We start from the raw sequence: 21,001 nt of genomic DNA, 5'->3' as shown, positions 1-21,001 counted from the left end.
GGGGATATTATTGTGCCATTGTTTGACATTATATCGAAGGCAAATGTCAAAGATTTCTGTGATGGGGTAAAAAGTAATAATTTAGTCTTTTTGGGATTTAGTAAGAGGCCATGCTGATAGAACCAGTTTTCAGCTGCTGTGAAGGCTTCTTGTGTAGTTGTCTGGAGCGTAATTGGGGAGGATGCTGAACATATCAGAGTTGAGTCATCGGCATATTGTATACATATGGATTGAGGAAGGGACATATTTAGTTTGTTAATAAAAATAGAAAAGAGGAGAGGTCCCAGTATTGAGCCTTGTGGCACTCCAATTGTGATGGGAAGAAGAGATGATATTTGATTATCCCAAAGAACTGCTTGTTGTCTATTTTCTAAGTAGGATTTAAACCACTGGATAGCTTGACTGTCCAAGGCAAATGATTTGAGGATGTTTAGTAAGAGGGAATGGTTAACCATATCAAAGGCCTTAGAGAGGTCTAAGAATAGTGCTGAGGACAGCAGGTTGTTGTTCCGATGTTTATTAATATGGTCTGTGAATGACAAGAGTGCTGTAGTAGTGCTGTGATAGGGTCTAAAACCATGTTGGCAGTCTGCTAGTAGGTTGTTTTTGAGAAGATGGTCAAGTAGTTGATGTATGCATCTTTCCAAGATTTTAGCTAATGGAGAAAGTAAGGCTATGGGTCGAAAGTTAGCGAGCTCGAAAGAGTTACCACCCTTGTGTAGAGGAATGATATGAGAGACTTTCCAGAGGGTTGGAATAAAGCCTTCAGTTATGGTTCGATTAACTAAGATGGAGACAGGAAGGGCAATTGCTTTGGCTGCAATTTGTAGATATTCAGCTGGGAGGAGATCAGCTGAGGGGGTACAAGGTTTGAGTTTTGTAAGAAGAGTAAAGATAAGATCAGTTGAAACTGGTTGCAGTTTGAAAGGGGGGATTATTGTTGAGGCTATAAGGTGTTGGCGTGAACTGTGGAGATAAAGTTGAAGCAAGAGAGGTGACAGTGTCTGAGAAAAATTTGTTGAAAGTATCAGCGATTTGGTTAGGTGTGCTCTGAGTGAGGTTAGAAAGAGTGGGTGTTTTAGAGTTACCTGGATGCAGGGGCGGCCCGTGCTATTGGACTGCCGGACTGCAGCCCCCTCAACTTCAAATTAAACAAAATAAAAAAAAGAAAAAGAAAAAAATATTTTGAAATTACCCGGACTTCGCGCATGCGCACTAGTCCAGACTGCTTCTGAGACAGTCTGGAGCATGGAGCATGCGCAGATTGTCTCAGCAGCAGTCCTGATTGAGACACATGAACAGGAGTGCTCCCACAAGTCTATGCAGTTTTAAACTGCATAGACTGCCTGGGAACTCGCTGGGGAAACGCGTTGGGGTCGGACTGCAAGGTCAGCAGTCAGGAGAAGGATCTCGGGTCTGGACTGGAGCTTGCTGCAGGGGAAGATCTCGCGACGGGCAAGGTCAGATTTGCACGGGTTTTCAGCTGCACTTGTCGGGAGTTTTGACCGTTTTATGGACAGGGACCTGGATTTATGGAAGTAATGGTGGTTTGGGGACAGGGATTTACTACAGGACCAAGTAAGTGTACAGGGATTGTGTGTGTGTGTGTGTGTGTGTGTGTGTGTGTGTGTGTGTGTGTGTGTGTGTGAATGCCCCTGGTGCAATATACTGGTGGTTAGGCTCATGGTGGTGTGGTAGGGAATACCTCAGGCTTGAACCCTGTACCTTGTATGCAGGTGTTAACGACCTGAATTCCCTACCCACCACCATTTGTAAAAAAATTGCAGATGTTTGCCTCATATTTGATCTGAACTGTTCCTCATAATATCTGTGGTTTATAAATGTTGCAATACTTGATATTTGATGGTGCAGTGGTAGCATTGTTGCCTCACAGCTGCAGGTTCTCAGGTTTGCTTCTTGGCTGGGGTGCCTTCTTTGTGGGGGGGTCTCTATCTTCTCCCTGTGTTTGTGTGGGTTTGCTTTTGTGTCCTCCCATGTTACAAAGACATGTCTGCATTATTCTTCCTGGGCCTCTGCTGAGAATTGTTTTTTTTTGTTCCAAGTCAGACTGTCCTGATTAACAAATGTTAAATAAAATTGACAGGCATTTGAATTTCAGACTTCAGGTTTCTGAATGTTTAGTTCCTTACATATTTGATGGTACAGTGGTAGTATTGTTGCCTCACAGCTATAGGTTTTCTGGTTTGATTCTTGGCTGGGGTGCCTTCTGTGTGGAGTCTGCATCTTATCCCTGTGTTTGTGTGGATTTGCTCTGGTGTCCTGCAATTTTACAAAGACATGTGTCTACAGTATTTCTCCCTGGGCCTCTGCTGAAAATTGTTTTTGTTCCATCAGAAGTAAAATTGACAGGCATTTGAATTTCAGACTTCATATTCTTCAGAAAATACATGGTAAAACAATGTTTTATTCTAGCAATAAATATATAGTAACACAACCTTTTATTATAGCAATTTTTAAGTTTATAAGATAGCTATTTGAAATTTGTCCTTATTTTTGGGACTGTAATACCCTGTTAGTGGCTTTGTCCAGGTTTTTTGTGCTAAGGTTGACAGCTATGGCAAGAACTGAATTCACTGAATATGTTTGAGGGCCATATTCCCTCATTACTGGGTTTGTCCAGGTGTTTTGTGCTAAGAGGTTGACAGCTATGGTGAGAACTGAATTCATTAAATGTTAGCCATTTAAGTTTCAGTCTTCCTCTCTTTCACAAAGCAGCTGATTTGGCGTAGTGGTATGTTGCTGTTGACTGTTTTGCACAGGGACCTTGGCAGTAAAATGTATGGTGGTAACGCAGCATTTTTCTTTCACAAAGCAGGTGATTTGGCATAGTGGTATGTTGTTCTGACTCTTTTGCACAGGGACCTTGGCAGTAAAATGTATGGTGGTAACACAGCATTTTATTCTAGCAGCTTTCCAAGATTATACAAGCAATGTTTAATATGTCCCTGGTTTTTGCCCTTTTGACCCACCCCAATAAATCTGGCTTTTTCCAGACTTCTTGTGCTGCGAAGTTGAGATGCAGTTGAGTATTGAATAGATTTTACAAGGAGCTGAGAGCTGCAGGGGAAGAGAAGTTTAGTGCTGATGATGCTAAGTCAGCTCACATTGCTAATAGCACAAAAGGTTGTGTACTTGCTTTTGATGCAGAAGGTTGCTGGTTCTACTCCCGTAAGGGGTGAATGCTGACGTACTGAAAATTAAGATACTAACTATGACCCTGTTATCAGTTTGCTATCCATTTCCTATTGCAATATTACTAGCTTATTTTTAATGTAATTTAGGCAATTTATTCCACAGGGGCATCCGACACTTTATTTTTCGATGAAACCATGAAATATAAAGGTGATTGCTAGCACCAACCTCTTCATTACAGATTTATTTAACGTGGAATTATTTAGATGACTTTTTTACTACTTCAGAGATTGTGTATATTTACTGATAATGGTGGACTGTAGAATTGTGCATATTTACTGATAATAGTGGACTGTAGAAGTTTGAGTAGACTTTTATGATGGAAATGTTCTGAATTGGACAGTTTTGTTTCATTGTTTACTGGAAAAATATTCAAAGCAATAGGAAGGTGTATCAAAGAGCACATGTATGTTTCATATGCAAGGGGCCTATGATTTGAAAACAGCTCAGAATTAATTTTTATCTGCCATGGGTAAAATGTATTTTCTTTGAATGTGGGTTTTAATGTTTCAATGAATGTGAGTTTCAAGGGCAGAGAAGGTTTAATGCCAAGTTTGTTTAGCAGATGTCTTAGTGTTTGTGCTGTAAAATGCAAAAATAAAACTTTCAAATGAAGTTCAAATCATCATAGAAGTAAATCAGCATGCACATTAGTGTTTATGGTAAATGGAGTGAAACAGCAAAGTAATGGATCATTGGAATGGCTGCAGGGAGGCTCCATTCGACCTTGGTTTTGAGAGGGGGAAGGGTGGCAAACTTAGACAGCCCCAGCTGAACTATACCTCCCAACTGTCCAGATTTTCAAAGAATGAATAGATTTTTTGCTTCTTATTTTTGGTTTGTTCCTCATAAAAATTTGTGGTTTTCTGGCAAATCATTTAGGAATTAAGTCACTAAATAATGACACACCTAGTTTCAGACTTTATAACCTTCAGAAAAATGCATGCTAAAGTAAGACCTGTTCTATCAACTGTCCCAGTTTATAGAGGAGCAATTTTTAGTAGTTTAGTTTATATGTTCCCCCCAATATATTTGGCCTTGTCCAGATTTATGTCCCAGTTTATACAAGAGCAATTTTTAGTACTGTTTATATGTTCCCCCAATATATTTGGCCTTGCCAAGATTTATTGCATTAACAGGTTGAGAGGTACATGCAAATAAATTGCTTTATAGAATTAGGCATAGCCAAACCTCTGAACTGTCCCTGATTTTGACTCAAAATGTTGTTCTTCCCCTAATGATCCCTCCGAAAAATAGCAATTTTGGAAGAAAACATGGAGGGTTTATAATTAAGAAATAACTGTAATAATCAGATTACTTTTATTTCAGAAATCCATGTAGATTATTTTATTTTGTCAGCTGCTCAAGTTAGCAGTACTAATATTAAAGTGTCCCTTCTTTGACAGGTTCCCAGCTGTATTGTGTTGCTATTTTATATTTTTACATCACATTTTTGGTCCATTTTTCATAAAATTGTGTTTTTTTGGCAAATTAGTGACAAATAATTAAAGACTGAAGTTAGAAAATAGTGACAGACATTTGAGTTTCAGATTTCATACCATTCAGAAAATTCATACTAATGCAAGACCTCTATTAGCTTTCTAAGTTTATAAGAGCAATATTTTAAAAATTGTCCTTATTTCTGGGCCTTTGTCCCATTTCTTTGTATGGCTTTGTCCAGATTTCTTGCTCTGTGGTTGAGAGGTATGACAAATGTGTCAGGGCCATCACAAGTCAGCCAGAGACATTTCAAACTGTGACATACTTGTTACACCCCACTCCCCCATGTAGTGACTCTGGATGTGTCGAAGCAAGGCAAATAGTAGATATGCAGTGTAAATGTGCAGAGAATCCCACCCATCCAAGGTAGACACAAGTACTAGTGGCTTTTCATCTGTCCTTGATTTCTACAGAATGGTCTGGTTTCTGTCATATTTTTTGTACTGTTGATTTATGCTTATTACTCAAAGTGCCTGTTGCTCTGTGTTTAAGTAGCAATACTTTAATGACCATCAGGTAAGCTTGGCTGAGATTGCAAGATGCAAGTAAGCTTTAATAAGCATACTGTTAAAGAATTGTCAACATTGAAAGCCTTTCTGTTGCCATGTAGAGAATACTTAAATAGATAATGTATAAGCCTTGGGTATTGAAATGCATATGCCAGTATTTGTAATAAAGGACAGAATTACATTATTTTAAGAGTCTCATTACACTTGGAGACTTCCAGTCATCTCTGCAGGCTTTACCCGTAAACCGAATGCCAATCATGTGGTCCATAACCAGTACAGTAATCCTTTTAAGCAATGTATCTTGAGCTTATTTCTTGTTTGCTTTTCATTTTTTACTTTGATCATGTTTTCCCCATGAAACAAGTAGATGTCAGGCAGCAGGTCTTTTTTGGATAAGGAACATTTTTACAAGTGGGGGCATCAAAGATTTCTACTTTCAGCATGTTACTTGTTACTTTAATAAAGCTGAATATACATTATAATTAGAACTGCAGTGCAAGAAGTGGTTTGAGTTGAGTGCTGCTTGTTTTTCTTATACTTGATTTTGACTGGCATTCCATTAATGTATTTAAAAAAAAAGTAATTTATTTTTTCATGCCTCACAACCTTTTTGTTTCCATCTAGATATTAAGCTGTCATGCAGCCAATGCATTGAAATATTTTTATTCTTCTACACTTCATTTTGTCTTGATTGGACTCTCATGACGACTGTTTGGCACCCAGTGCAGTATATTTAGTTTTTGTGGTTTGCTACTACAGGTGTGTGTGTGGTAGGGAATACCTCAGGCATGAACCCTGTACCTTGTAAGCAGGTGTTAAAGACCTGAATTCCCTACCCACCACCATTTGTGGAAACAAAACTGTAGATTTTTGCCTCATGTTTTATCTGATCTGTTCCTCATAATATCTGTGGTTTGTAAATGCTGCAATGCTTGATATTTGATAGTGCAGTTGTAGCATTGTTGCCTCACAGCTGCAGGTTCTCAGGTTTGCTTCTTGGCTGGGGTGCCTTCTCTGTGGGGTCTTTATATTCTCCCTGTGTTTGTGTGGGTTTGCTTTTGTGTCCTCCTATGTTACAAAGACATGTCTGCATTATTTCTTCCTGGGCCTCTGCTGAAATTTTTTTTTTGTTCCAAGTCAGACTGTCCTGATTAACAAATGTTAAATAAAATTGACAGACATTTGAATTTCAGACTTCAGGTTTCTGAATGTTTAAGTCCTTGCATATTTGATGGTGCAGTGGTAGTATTGTTGCCTCACAGCTATAGGTTTTCTGGTTTGATTCTTCGGCTGGGGTGCCTTCTGTGTGGAGTCTGCATCTCCTCCCTGTGTTTGTGTGGATTTGCTCTGGTGCCCTTGTCATTTTACAAAGACGTGTCTGCAGTATATCTCCCTGAGTCTCTGCTGAAAATTGTTTTTATTCTGTCAGCAGTAAAATTGACAGGCATTTGAATTTCAGACTTCATGTTCTTCAGAAAATATATAGTAACACAACCGTAACACAACCTTTTATTCTAGCAATTTTCTAAGTTTATAAGATGAATATTTGAAATTTGTCCCTATTTTTAGGACTGTATTTCCCCATTATTGGCTTTGTCAACGTTTTTTGTGCTAAGGTTGACAGCTATGGCAAGAACTGAATTCACTGAATGTTTGAGGGCTGTACTCCCTCATTACTGGGTTTGTCCAGGTGTTTTGTACTAAGAGGTTGACAGCTATGGTGAGAACTGAATTCACTAAATGATAGCCATTTAAGTTTCAGTCTTCCTCTTTTACAAAGCAGCTGATTTGGCGTAATGGTATGTTGCTCTGTTTTGCACAGGGAGCTTGGCAGTAAAATGTATGGTTCTAGCAACTTTCCAAGATTATACAAGCAATGTTTGTGTCCCTGGTTTTTGGGCTTTTGACCCCCTCCCCCAATACATTTTGGCTTTTTCCACTTTTTTTGTGCTGCGAAGTTGAGTATTGAGTAGATTTTACAAGAAGCTGAGAGCTGCAGGGGACCAGAAGTTTAGTGTTGCTTAAGTGAAGCTGGCTTGCCTTGTTAATAGCACAACAGGTTGTGTACTTGCCTTTGATGCAGAAGGCTTGTGGGTTCTACTCCTACAAGGGATGGATGCTGCCGTACTGAGAATGTTCTCCTTGGTGAAGATACTAACTATGAGTCTGTTATCAGTTTGCCATCCATTTCCTCTTGCAATATTACTAGCTTATCATTTTTTAATGTAATATAGGCAATTTATTCCTGAGGGGCAACAGACACTTTATTTTTCGATGAAACCATGAAATATAAAGGTGTTTGCTAGCAGCAACCTCTTCATTAGTTACAGATTTCTTTAATGTGGAATTATTTAGATGACTTTTACTTCTTCAGAGATAGTGCATATTTACTGATAATGGACTGTAGAATTGTGCATATTTACTGATAATGGTGGACTGTAGAATTGTGCATATTTACTGATAATGGTGGACTGTAGAATTGTGCATATTTACTGATAATGGTGGACTGTGGAAGTCTGAGTAGACTTTTATGATAAATGTTCTGAACTGGGCAGTTTTGTCATTATGGGTGCATGCATTTTGTTTCATTGCTTACTGGAAAAATGTTCAAAACAAATATAAAACGCCCTCTAGCAACTGTAATATATTGTACAAGGAATATAATTTAGTACAATGAGGAAGGTGTATCAAAGAGCACATGTATGTTTCATATGCAAGGGGCCTATGATGTGAAAACAGCCCAAAATTAATCTTTATCTGCCACTGGCAAAATGTATTTTCTTTGAATGTGGGTTTCAATGCTATTTCAATGAATGTGAGTTTCAAGGGCAGAGAAGTTTTAATGCTAAGTTTTCATTGTGAGACTGCATTGCTTTATTTAGTAGATGACTTAGTGTTTGTGCTGTAAAATACAAAATAAAACTTTCAAATGAAGTCCAACTCATCATAGAAGTAAAGCAGTATGCACATTAGTGTTTATGGTAAATGGAGTGAAATAGCCAAGTAATGGTTCATTGGAATGGCTGCAGAGGCTCCATTCAACCATGATTTTGTCAGGGGGGAAGGGCAGCAAACTCAGACAGGCCCAGCTGAACTATACCTCCCAACTGTCCAGATTTTCAAAGAATGAATAGATTTTTGCTTCTTATTTTTGGTTTGCTCTTCATAAAATTTGTAGTTTTCTGGCAAATCATTTAGAAATTAAGTCACTAAATAATGATACACTGAGTTTCAGACTTCATAACCTTCAGAAAAATGCATGCTAAAGTAAGAACTGTTATTCTATCAACTGTCTCAATTTATACAAGAGCAATTTTTAGTACTGATTATATGTTCCCCTAATATATTTGGCCTTGTTCAGATTTACTGCATTAACAGGTTGAGAGGTACATGCAAATAAATTGCTTTATAGAATTAGGCATAGCCAACCTCTCAACTGTCCCCAATTTTGGCTCAAAATGTTGCTCTTCCCCCTAATGATCCCTCCGCAAAATAGCAATTTTGGAAGAAAACATGGAGGGTTTACAATTAAGAAATAACTGTAATAATCAAAGTTATAGATTACTTGAAATGCATGTAGATTCTTTTATTTTGTCAGCTGCTCAAGTTAGCAGTACTAATATTAAAGTGTCCCTTCTTTGACAGGTTCCCAGCTGTATTGTGTGGCTATTTTATATTTTTGCATCACATTTGGTCCATTTTTCATAAAATTGTGTTTGTTGGCAAATTAGTGACAAATCAGTAAAGACTGAAGTTAGAAAATAATGACAGACATTTGAGTTTCAGATTTTATACCCTTCAGAAAAGTCATACTAATGCAAGACCTATTCTATTATCTTTCTAAGTTTATTAGAGCAATATTTAAAAATTGTCCTTATTTTTGGGCATTTGTCCCACTTCTGTGTATGGCTTTGTCCAGATTTCTTGCTCTGAGGTTGAGAGGTATGACACATGTGTCAGGGCCATCACAGTCAGCCAGAGACCTTTCAAATTGTGACATACTTGTTGCACCCCACTCCACCATGTAGTGACTCTGGATGTGCCCAAGCAAGGCAAGGAGTAGTTATGCAGTGTAAATGTGCAGTGTGTCCCCCCCCCCCCATCCAAGGTAGACACAAGTACTACAGTGGCTTTTCATCTGTCCTTGATTTTGCAGAAAGGTCTGGTTTCTGTCATATTTTTCTACTGTTGATTTATGCTTATTACTCAAAGTGCCTGTTGCTCTGTGTTTAAGGTAGCAATGCTTTAATGACCATAAGGTAAGCTTGTCTGAGATCGTAAGATGCAAGTAAGCTTTAATAAGCATACTGTTAAAGAATTGCCAACATTGAAAGCCGTTCTGTTGTTGCCATGCAGAGAATACTTGACTAGATAATGTATAAACCTTGGGTATTAAAGGACAGGTTTCCATTATTTTAAAAAGCTCATTACACTTGTTGGAGACTTCCAGTCATCTCTACAGACTTTACCCGTAAACTAAACAGAATGCCAATCATGTGTGGTCCATAACCTGTACAGTAATCCTTTAAGCAATGTATCTTGAGCTTGTTTCTTGTTTGCTTTTCATTTTTTACTTACATGTTTTCCCCATGAAACAAGTAGATAGTTGTCAGGCAGCAGGTCTTTTTTGGAGAAGAAACATTTTTACAAGTGGGGGCATCACAGAGATTTCTACTTTCAGCATGTTACTTGGTACTTTAATAAAGCTGAATATAAATTATAATTAGAACTGCAGTGCATGGAGAAATGGTTTGAGTTGAGTGCTTCTGGTTTTTCTTGTACTTGATTTTGACTGGCATTCCAGTAATGTATTTAAAAAGTAATTTATTTTTTCATGCCTCACAACGTTTTGTTTCCATCTAGATATTAAGTAAGCTGTCATGCAGCCAATGCATTGAAATATTTTTATTCTTCTACACTTATTTTTGTCTTGATTGGACTCTCATAATGATGGTTAGCCACCCAGGGCAGCGTATTTAATTAAAGTTAGTTTTTGTGGTTTTGAGCATAGCTCCTCCCCTTTCTAGTTGGCCACACCCCCTTGACCCCACCCATTCAGCTGTCTCCTGCAGCTCCCCTTTGATCTGAAGTCACCAGCCGCCACTGCCTGGATGTAGTAATTTATTGATACTTGTCCAGAATTTGTGAGGATTTTGGCGTTGGGTATGTTGGAATTTACAATAATAATTTCTTTTATCAAGGAATATAAGTTTCTTTGTTGCATTCCTAAGTTGTTTAAAGGTTTGGTGTTCAGCTGGGTTTTTAGTACTATGCCATTTGGCCCAGGTTCTATTTCTATGCAACATTTTTTGTTTGGTTTCTTTTGTTAGCCAAGGAGTCATAGAGACATTTGAGTGTTATTAGGGTTATTCGCCCATTCACAGCAACTGTTTGGCTCAGCACCAGTGTGAGCAGCTTGTTCACAGTCATCTGAGGCCTACTTATCTGGATTTGTTCACTTACAAACTCGCATATCACTACAATTCATAGGGATAAGCGTAACTAAGCCTAATTTGCATACACTATGCATAAATGGCTCTGAATTTATGCAAATAACTTTAAGACCACTATATTGACTTGTGATCACTTCAGATAGGTAGCAAATGGCTTAGGAAACGGCATACTTATTCAATTAAGAAAACAATGCTTTAAAATGTTAAAAATTATTGTGAAGCTGTTCATATTGATATAAGCTATTAGTGTTTACATGTGTGTTATTTATTAATCTGATTGCCAAATGCGCATGATTCATGTAAATACTGATGACATGAGTGCCATTTATGAATGGAAATTGATGACAGTAAGACTGGAAATGTATGGGGAATTAGTCATAATAGTTATGTGAAAGATATTCATTTTGCAATATTTATTGATTCTGCTGCATAGGATATATGTATGTAATTTGAAAAGACAGAAGTGTGTACTGCATTTTCACCAGTGAAAATACATACTGTTTTCCTGGGGAATTTGTGATTGTTACTCATGAATGAAAAAATGCCAGTGTAAAACAGGAAAGAGGTAGGGAACGGTCTGTTACAGTGGCATAATATGCCAGCGTAATGTTAAGTGCTTACAATACTACTATGAATCTGTTGATGCTGTGCAGGTTACTACAACCCAACTTTAACTGTCTGAATTTGGACTAGCAGTATGTGCATAGGAATATGGGTGTTGTATCATTACACATGTTTTCGGACTCATGTATTTTATTTCTTTGTAATAAAAGCAGGCATGCTTTCATTACTGTGTAGTTTGACTGATGCGAGGCCTAGACATTTCAGTTTATGACTTTGGTATGTTGTTTTAGGTAAATGAATGATACAGCAGCAAAGATCGAGACCAAGAAAGGACACTTTTAGCCATGAGGAGAACTGCATCCACATGTCAATGCCTAGGACATATGGCAAATGCTGTTTTATAAAAGGAGGACCCAAAGAAGCTGAGAGGGCAAACAGCTGGAATCAAGTGGTTTTCGATATTAATGTTGTTGCTGGAAGGAGCTGCACTTTAACACAGGCCAAGAACAGGGCCAATAATATGGTAGGATTTGCCAGAGCAAAGGCAAGGCAGAATTCAATTGCCCTAACACTACTGTGGGGCTTCAAACACTAATTCCTTTAACACCTGATGAGGAATACCTCCTGTCCATTCTTTGGAATTATAATGAAACAGACAATGATGGCACTGGCATAATCAGAGGTGGAGTGGACAGTAGCTATTAGTCTGAAGTCTGCAGTATCAACAGGCATTTCCTCATGAAGGCTGGTTTGACAATAGTAACATATTTACATACAGAAATAAATGCTGAAATGAAATGATTACATGTAACACATGACAATTATTATTAACAGGTGAACCCTCAACTTCTGCACATAACATTGAAAACAGTGTGCATGGTAAGTGTCTCCAACATCTCATTACACAGCATACAGCACTGCAATCCACTATCTGAGTAGTAATGTATTCAATTTATTCCTTACAGGTTCAACAGCAGAATTAAACAATTCCACAATACCAATAAATTTAAAAGATATCAACAGCAGAATGGTTGATGATAGTGATGATAACACAAATATAGTTATGAGACAGCCTGAGGAAAGTGGCACACAGTCACCAAGATCTCACACCACACAACATGTTAGTAACTGTGCAGGAAGTGAGACAGTGACATTATACTACAGGTTATACAGGGATAAAACCCTTGCACCTCTACACAATTATCTCCAAACCCACAGGAACACCTTCTGGATAATAGCACAAATTCAGAGGTAATGGTGTTTGCAGTGGCACCTCTACAAAGGAGTGCATGATGTTGGGTATATGTCACAGCTACCTCAGGAAACACATAAAGCATTGACTGCCCAGCAGCACATGTGCAGTGACATTAAGGCTCAGTGCACTGCCACAGACAGTTAACTACAAATGGGCAGAGTCCTTCAAGGTGTATATGAGGATTTCCAACACTATATGGAAATGGCAAAGAGTAGGGATAATACCATGATTGTGGTGATCCATAGTATGGTGGCACACCAAGCATCCATTCATACAGTAGTGAGAACTTACTCGACTCAAATATGAGTCATGTTTTGAAAGGAGAAGAGGACAGGGTAATATTCTGACACACAGGGGAATATCACATCACAATAAAAGTGTTTCTCAAAAAGGTAGTGGAAATGTTGGGGGGGCAAGCACAAGAAAATTCATGCATGCCACATCAGCATTCATCTACATGCAGCAGAATCTCTCATTCAAGGTCTTGGTCCAACAACACTGTAAAATCAATGACTATAGTATCTGCATCAAGTAGGTCACAACATCACGGCAAGTCACCATCCAGCTGAAATGACAGTTTCCTCCTTCACCTACCCTATCTTTAGGAGATGTCACGTATGACACATTTGACCTTGACCTACTGTGAATCAAGTTTTATATTTCAGGTACTTACAGTCTGACTTCTAAACAGAGATCTCAGTGATTAACTTGAAAGGTAATGAGTTATTAAGAAAAAAAATGAAAAAATACTGCAGTATTAAGACACTTGGCATCTGCATGAATGCATTTAATTTCAGTAATGGTAGTAGTTGCAATTTAAGATAAGCTGTATGTCATGACATTCACTTTATATAGATGGACACCATTAATGGCCTATCTATTTTCAAGAGTTTTAATACAACAATGTTAAAGCTGACAATTAACCAGAACATAAAACAAATCTTATACCCTGTTAAGAGAAACATTACGTAAAAAATAAAAGATCACAAAAGTCCTATCCTGCCATGTAAACTAGCACTGTTGCCACTTCACTCTCAGCACTGCACAAATGATGATTTATGTCTCCAAGGACACAACTTGTGTATGTGAAAATTAAATAAGCTGATGTGCAGTACCTTAAGAGAGAGAGAACAGTAAATAATTTCTAATATCTAATAGTTAAAACTGAGTAGACACTGCATAATAAAAAAAACATCATGTGATACATTTTCCACAAATTTGTGTAAAATGCAAGGCAAATTCAAAGAAGGCAGATACTGAAATAACAGTTTACCATTTCAGGATATTCAGTATGTGCATACTTAAATATAGTACCTAAGCAAAATTTCTTGTGCAAAACAGGTAAAATGTAATATTCATTATGTAATGTCTTATGACATCACTGAACTGGTGTCAGTCAGCGGTCAAGCATACAATTTGTAAACAATGTGACTATCTGTTCTGAAATTAAACATATTTAAATGATAAAAGGGAATGTCTGATAAACAGTGAGAGCAGATCATGCACCACATAGCACAGTCCACAGATTTCACTGCATGCATCAATTATGCTCTATGTATTTTTACAAGAAAGAAAACACTGACTTGAATGTCATGGCTAATAGTTATGGACTAGACATTGCCTCTCTATCTGTGCCAAGTATGCCATGTATGACCCTGCCACATAGGGTCCCTTACTACTGCTGCCAGCTGGTCATCATTAGTCATAATAGGAGTGGATCTGGGAGTTTCAGTAACAGCATGGGTCATTCACCACCAGACTGACTCAAGATCATGTGGAAAATGCAACACAATAACATCTTGTACTCTGTAGCTGGGTCATACTGAAGGCCACTGCAAACACATCCAGGCACCTAAACCTGCTTTTCAAAATGCTAAACACTCTCTTGATGTAAAAAGATTTCTGATAGAGCTATATTAAAATTATCTTCCACGACTCCACTGGGATTTCTCACTGGTGTCATAAGCCATGGCTCCAGTGGATATCCAGCATCACCTGAGGGGAAAAAGCAGACACAGAGAGGGAGAAGAGGAAACAAACCAAAGAAAAGTGTTTTAGTATTAAGCAGTACATTTTACCATTAATAACTCATTAAATGATAAAAATATATATATTTTTAAACTTAACAAGATGACCATTGGGCATCCCACCATACAGGAAGATTCAGTAGAGTGAACTAGTGTGCTAGATATGGGAATCGTATGCACTGTTAGGATGTTGGGTAGAAGCATTGGTTATGCACTCCCCCATGCATCACATGCTATCTGGCAGTTGATGGAATGGTAGTCCTTCCTATTATGGTACCACTCCCCCAGTGGACCAGATGGGGGTCATAATTACAATATGGGTGCAATCTATCATACTAAATGCTTCAAGGAAATATGTCACCCCATAAAAAGCACACATAGTCCAGGCTCAGTCCTGAGGTGACACCAGGAAATATGTGTTGATCCACATGTGCCAACAATACATGCAGGAACTGCTGAAACATCCTTTAGGCAGAAGCCTGTGAGATAGTCAATGTCTCCCTAGTCTGTCTCTGGAAGGTCCCTGTGGCAAGTATAGTAAGTGTTATACATACCTTAAGTAATCCATAGGAATAGGAAGTCCATGCCTTCCCCCCAGTTCCCCAGGGGGTCATAAATGCTCACTAAAACCCTTACAATATCTTTGTCCACTCTAAATCTGTCAAGTATCTCCTGTTTATCAAAATTATGATGAGTTATTCTCTGTCTATATCTCTGCCTTCTTGGTCTATGAGCACCACTGGGAGCAATCGGTTTTGGCTCTTCCTAAGACAATCAGCTCACACCAGGAAATAGCAATGCTAGCAGCATGAGAAAGCATCGTCATGGATTAGAAATTAGATATTAAAGGTAAAATTCTGTCTTTTATAACAAATCTACACATGGCATGAAAATGACTATGAAACATAACCAGGTGGGAGAAGGACTTATAACCACATGAGCATTTACATAATGTCCCATCAGCATATCATTATTTAAGATTATTAGTGACCATCATACATTAGTTGAAGTAGGCTCTATGAATCTCACCTTTCTTGCACAAACATGTGAACAGCATGGGTGTACTTTATGCATTTGTGTAATGACTATGAATCCCACCCTGATTTTATAAGGCTGGTAGTACACTTTTTCTTGCATTTTATTCACTGCTGTATGTTACATAAATGGAAAAGCCCCAGTGTAACTGTTTTCTGGGATGTGTGGGCCTCTTCTACTGTTTTGGCAAATGCTGATAGACCTGACTAAACCTGTCTGCTATTTAATCATAACTGCCATGGGATATTTTACTTCTAGTTTGAAAAAGACTAGAACAGTTTCAAGTAAATTACATCACGATATTGAAATATTATTTATTTCAATGTCAACAGACAACTTCTGTTACATGGCTGTTAACGATCTCCGTAGATGTATTTCTCAGATTTCATACTTATACTGGATTCTGTGACTGTCTAATAAATTTGTATTTGCTGGCTTTGAAAATGCCATTGTTCCATAAACTTTCATTATCATATGATCAAATTAGGATATAACGTGCAAACAGTAATTTATGTACATATTGTGTTACCCTTCAAAGAACAAAGCAAGTTGTAAGAAGTTCTAAAAATATACAGTGAATCTAACATTGAGTGATACTGTACATTCTTTCCACTGAAACGTACTGTTTCTGTTTCCTTTTTTAAGCTGTGGAGAATTACTATTTATACAGAAATGGCTAATCTAATGTGACAGTTTTTGAATGCTAATATAATTCTCAGGAATGATAAAATGTTAATGTGTCGCAGACAGAGACTCAAAGAGCAGTCAAAGGGGCTCTAAAAACAGAAAAATAAAGACAATCTGACACGTTGCCCTAATTAATTTAGAAAACTATAGCTGGCAATAAGACTTATAGCATAAAGCAGTTTCTCTTTAATGTTCGTTTCCAAGCCAAAATCTCAAACTGTCATAGATGAATTTTTAACACTATTATATTCCACCCTGTGCCTAGTAGGGGTTTCTGCAATTACAGCTGCATTCTTTGTTACTTCACAATATGCTACAAGTGTGGCAGTTTTCCCCTAGCATAACCTGCATAAATGTTTTATAACATTATGCCATTTGCACTTTTAAATTAGCTTTTGCTCTGAAATGTTCTCGTAGCTGACTTTTGGCCATTGTTTCATAAACATAATATCTAATATCTTCATTGTTAAGGGCTTTATAAGGGTTTGCTAAGTTGTCTACATACATATTTAGATATGTCTGTTTTCTTAAACAGAATTATTTGAACTTTATCCTCTGATACCCCTGTTAGGCCACTTGTTATGGCCTTGCATTAATGCAGTGGTGTAGTGGTACAACAAGTAGCACACTTGTATGTGGTACAGAAGGTTATGGCTTCTATTCCCGCACCAGGTAGTTGGATTACTGACAGAGCAGTGCAGCACGGGGGGGAGTTGCACTCCTCAGTGTGTGGTCCTTCAGATGAGACATTAAACCAGGGTCCCGTCTGCTGAGTTAGTGGTAGCTCAGGTGGATATAAAAGATCCCACAGTACTTATCGAAAAGATTAAGGGAAGTTTCCTGAGGCCCTGGCCACATTTCCATTAGTAGTATAAATGTTGCCTTCGGTATTTGTAGATGTGCAGGACTGCCATTTTGATTGGAAACATTCAGATATCATGCTACCATGCTCCAATACAGGGGCACCAAGAAATGTTCATACTATTGAACCACTTTTACAGGTATGAGGGAAAATCATTTAATGAGTAATGTGGGGCTTTGTTCGTTATCAATATATGGGAGACTCTTGCAAATGACTTCTACCTCCCTCCTCCAGGGATCCACCAGATAAGTAACCAGGCGTATCACCTTTGAGATGATTTAAGATGTCAGCAACAAGATGAGCTGTAGAAGTGAAGGTAACTGGCTGCATAAGTGACCACAGGGCTTAAGTATTCATGTTTAATGTCAGTGCTTGGTTTGTTAAGTACATACATTGGATATGAATATTTAGTTATATACCCCAAAGGTGCAGACACTCCATAAGACTATTCAGTGCTTACATACAACTCTCCTTATACTATGAGTTTTGTGAGTAAGATTAGATTCTATTTTGCAACATATTAATTATTATGTCACACATTAATATACCTTGGCCTATTGATATAAATCCAATTGCAACTATCAAAATGCATTGCATTTAGCAGTCTTTAGACTATAAAGGCTAAGATTTTCAGGAATCGGCACAGTTTGTTTGTGCTTAGCTTTACTTAAATGGATCTATGTACTTAGCTTAAATAACCACATCCCTGAACCACAAAACACAGAGACTCTATTTAGTTAGTAAGAAAGTTATGCATTATTTGTTTCTCTAATGAATTCTGTAGTTTTATTCATCATAAAAAGGGCTCACAGTTGGAGTCTGAGTCTTCTACCTTTCTGTAATTTTATAAGTGGTAGGTCATTTATTTGTTTATTTAAATTTGTCAACCAGGGCAGAACATAGAGCAGCTGAATAGATGTAACTGACAAAGAAAAGAAGTTGTTTGTTGAAGTAATCACCTCTGTCCTACTTTCTTTAATTAAGGTATTCTATTTAAAACTAGATATATATGACCTGTAATCCTTTATAAAAGAGAAGCAATTCAGTGTGCCAAGTAGTGGCCCAGTCAGATATACCTACGATTCATCTTAGCACAATCTTTCAGTTCACAGTTTTCCAAAATATAACAGGTTCATAGGAGGTTACTAGGCTAATCGCCCTAGGCCCCTTACAAGCCTAGAGAAGTTCAACCCTTGTTTCCTTAAGGGTCTAGAGATATGGTCTATGCTATAAGCAGATCTAAATCAGCACCGACTGTCCATATCCAAGAGGGACTCAGGTGAAACTCCTGGGGTGAATTTGTGGTTTCCCATCCAATCATCCAAGTTACGCTTAAAAAGGGTTAATGAGGGGCTCTGTTTAACCTTTGTTGGAAGTTTATTCCAGAGGAGAGGCAACCTCTGGGAGACATATCTGTCTCTCCACCAAGTCCTGTTGATATCACATGTTAGGTTAAGGTCCCTAGAGCGAGTGAATCATGTACAATTTGACTTATGAATGTGCAGTATTTCCATTAAGGCAGGATCAGAGGTTGCTCTGTATGCAAGGCACAGATCGCCCCTGAGTAGTCTGTACAATACAGAGTATAGTGACAGTGGTTTCAGTCTGTCCACATAAGACATGTGCTGAAGACCCTGAATTTTCTTTATAAGGAACATTTCAAGTCTCACCAGTTGCTGCAGGTGCCTGTTTAGGTACATACAAAGGGAGCATTGTACTCTATTATTGGCCTGAAGAGGGAAGAGTACAGGGGGATTATAACCTCTTTTGTTCTTGACGCTATGCCCTTGCTTATAAGATGAACAACACAGAAGGCCTTCCTTATCACCATGGAGACATGGTGATCAAAAGTAAGGTTGCTGTCAACTTGTGTGCCCAAATCTCTCATCACTGATTTAGAGCTTAGGGTGTTGTTATTAATATGGTAATCTGCAGAGACATCACCTTTGCCAATGAGGATGATAATGCATTTTTTTGCATTGAGTTTAAGACCATGGCTTTGGCACCAGTCACTGGTTTGGGTAAGTCCTTGTGGTAGAATGTTGACATAATTTGGGGAACTCAGTTACTGTTCCTAGTTTGCAGTCATCAGCAAACTTTGTCAGCCACAGACCTTTTGTTTTTGTCTGTAATTCGAAGAAGTAGATTCCAAACAATAGGGGCCCCAGCACCAATCTCTGTGGAACACCACTGGTAAAGGGTCTGTTGTTGGAGGTAGAGTCCCCTATTTTGACTGTATGTGTTCTGTCGGTGAGCCAGTTTGCAACCCACCTGACAGAGTATGGGTTGAACCCCAGATGGGTTAGTTTTTCAATGATGTCTGATGGGGTATTGTGTCAAAGGCCTTGACAATGTCTAGGTAGGCTGTATGCACAGATTTGCTTTCATCCATAGTCTCAAAGAAGTTCACCAGGTTCAACAGGCAGGATCTCCCTTTAACAAAACCAAACTGGTCAGGTCAAGTATTTGAAGGTCTTCTATATCCTTGTTGATAAGGTCCATGATGATTTTCTCCATGGCCTTGCAGATTAGGCTGATTAGGCTAATGGGTCTATAGTTCCCAAGGTTGGTGGATGCACCCACCTTGTGCAAGTGGATGACAGTAGCTGTTTTCCATTCAGCAGCGACAAAAATGGTGCTTAGTCTGTGGTTGAAAAGAGTACCCAATGATGTTGCTAACTCCTGTTTTAAACCATTGAGAATGCAGCCTAGGATGCTATCATGTCCCATGCAGGCTGTGTTTTTGGCTTTGGAGAGAGTGGTTAAGACCTGCACTTTAGAGATACTAGGTGGACAATAGGTGGTAGGAATGTTTTGTGGTATATGTGGCAGGGACAGGGAGAGAAGTTTTCACTGAACCTGTCCACTAGCAGGTTGGCTATTTCCACTGGTTCAGTATATGTGGTACCATTCACTACCAGTTCAGCAGAAATCTGGGCTTTTCCTTTGAGGTTTCGGATGTAGCTGAAGAATGTCTTATGGTTATCCTTAGCTAGGGATGCTAATCTAGAATCATAGTTAACTTTAGAGGACTTTACAAGATGCCTTATTTGCTTGTTCAAGCTGAGAAGGGTGTGTTTCCAATTTTGACATTGAACCTTCTTGCTCTTAGAAAGCAATTTCTTTCTCTTATTATATAACCTGTTTTTGATGGATGCCCACCAGGCAGGCTTGTTTTTTTCTTGAGGATCTTGCTTGGTCCTATCAAGAATGGCTTTGTTAATACAATTGCATAGGTGTTTATACAATGCATTGGTGTATATCCCAGAATAGGTGTCCTTACCATCAGTGGGGACAGGAGCTTTGAAGCTATTAATTCCTTCTTGTAAGAGGCTGTAGCTGGCTTTGGAAAAGTTTTTAGCCTAATTTCTCTTGGGGGGGGGGGGGGTTGATGCTATTGTTACTTTGAAAGAGACTGATTTATGATTAGACTTCACCAGGGAGGGCTGCACACTTGTGGTGGTGCACCATTCTACCATGTTGGTGAGTACCAAGTCTAGAATGTTTGGGCCCTTGTGGGGGTGCCAAATATCTGCTCTAAGGCATTTAAGTTAATGAAGTCCAAGAACCTTTGGGCGAGTATGTTTGTACACATATAATTTACCCAATCTATGGCTGGGTAGTTAAAGCCACCCATACCCAGGGTGCTTGGTTGTATTTTGAGCGACTCAAGTAGATCCAGGTAGGCAGTATGGATATCATGGTTCATGGAGGGGGATCTACAGCTGATGATAACTTGGAGATGGGGCTTTCCTATAGTTATTTGCACAAGGAGTAACTCTAGGGATTCATTCTGTTTAACCAATCTAGAGGTGTATTTATCTTTGAATATTGATACTCCTCCTCCTCCTCCTTTACTTTTCACACATTCATTTTGTGGTCTGAACATATGGAAG

The 21,001-nt window shown here is 38.5% G+C and overlaps 1 long non-coding RNA gene across 2 annotated transcripts in view; it reads left to right on the top strand.

The window, feature by feature from the left end:
- Positions 1–12,259, top strand: part of LOC122796622 — a 189,695-nt gene extending 177,436 nt beyond the window's left edge. The window contains exons 3-4 of one of the 2 annotated variants that reach the window (XR_006363999.1): positions 11,530–12,118; positions 12,205–12,259. This is a non-coding gene — a long non-coding RNA (uncharacterized LOC122796622). Of the gene's footprint in view, positions 1–11,529; positions 12,119–12,204 lie in introns of those variants that run through there. The other variant, XR_006363998.1, reaches the window with a different exon arrangement.
- Positions 12,260–21,001: the final 8,742 nt, after the last annotated feature.

Source organism: Protopterus annectens, chromosome 3.part0 (assembly GCF_019279795.1).
Source record: "Protopterus annectens isolate FY-2018-M chromosome 3.part0, PAN1.0, whole genome shotgun sequence".
Classification (NCBI taxonomy): Eukaryota; Metazoa; Chordata; order Ceratodontiformes; family Protopteridae; genus Protopterus; species Protopterus annectens.
This window is presented reverse-complemented; position numbering and strand designations above follow the sequence as displayed.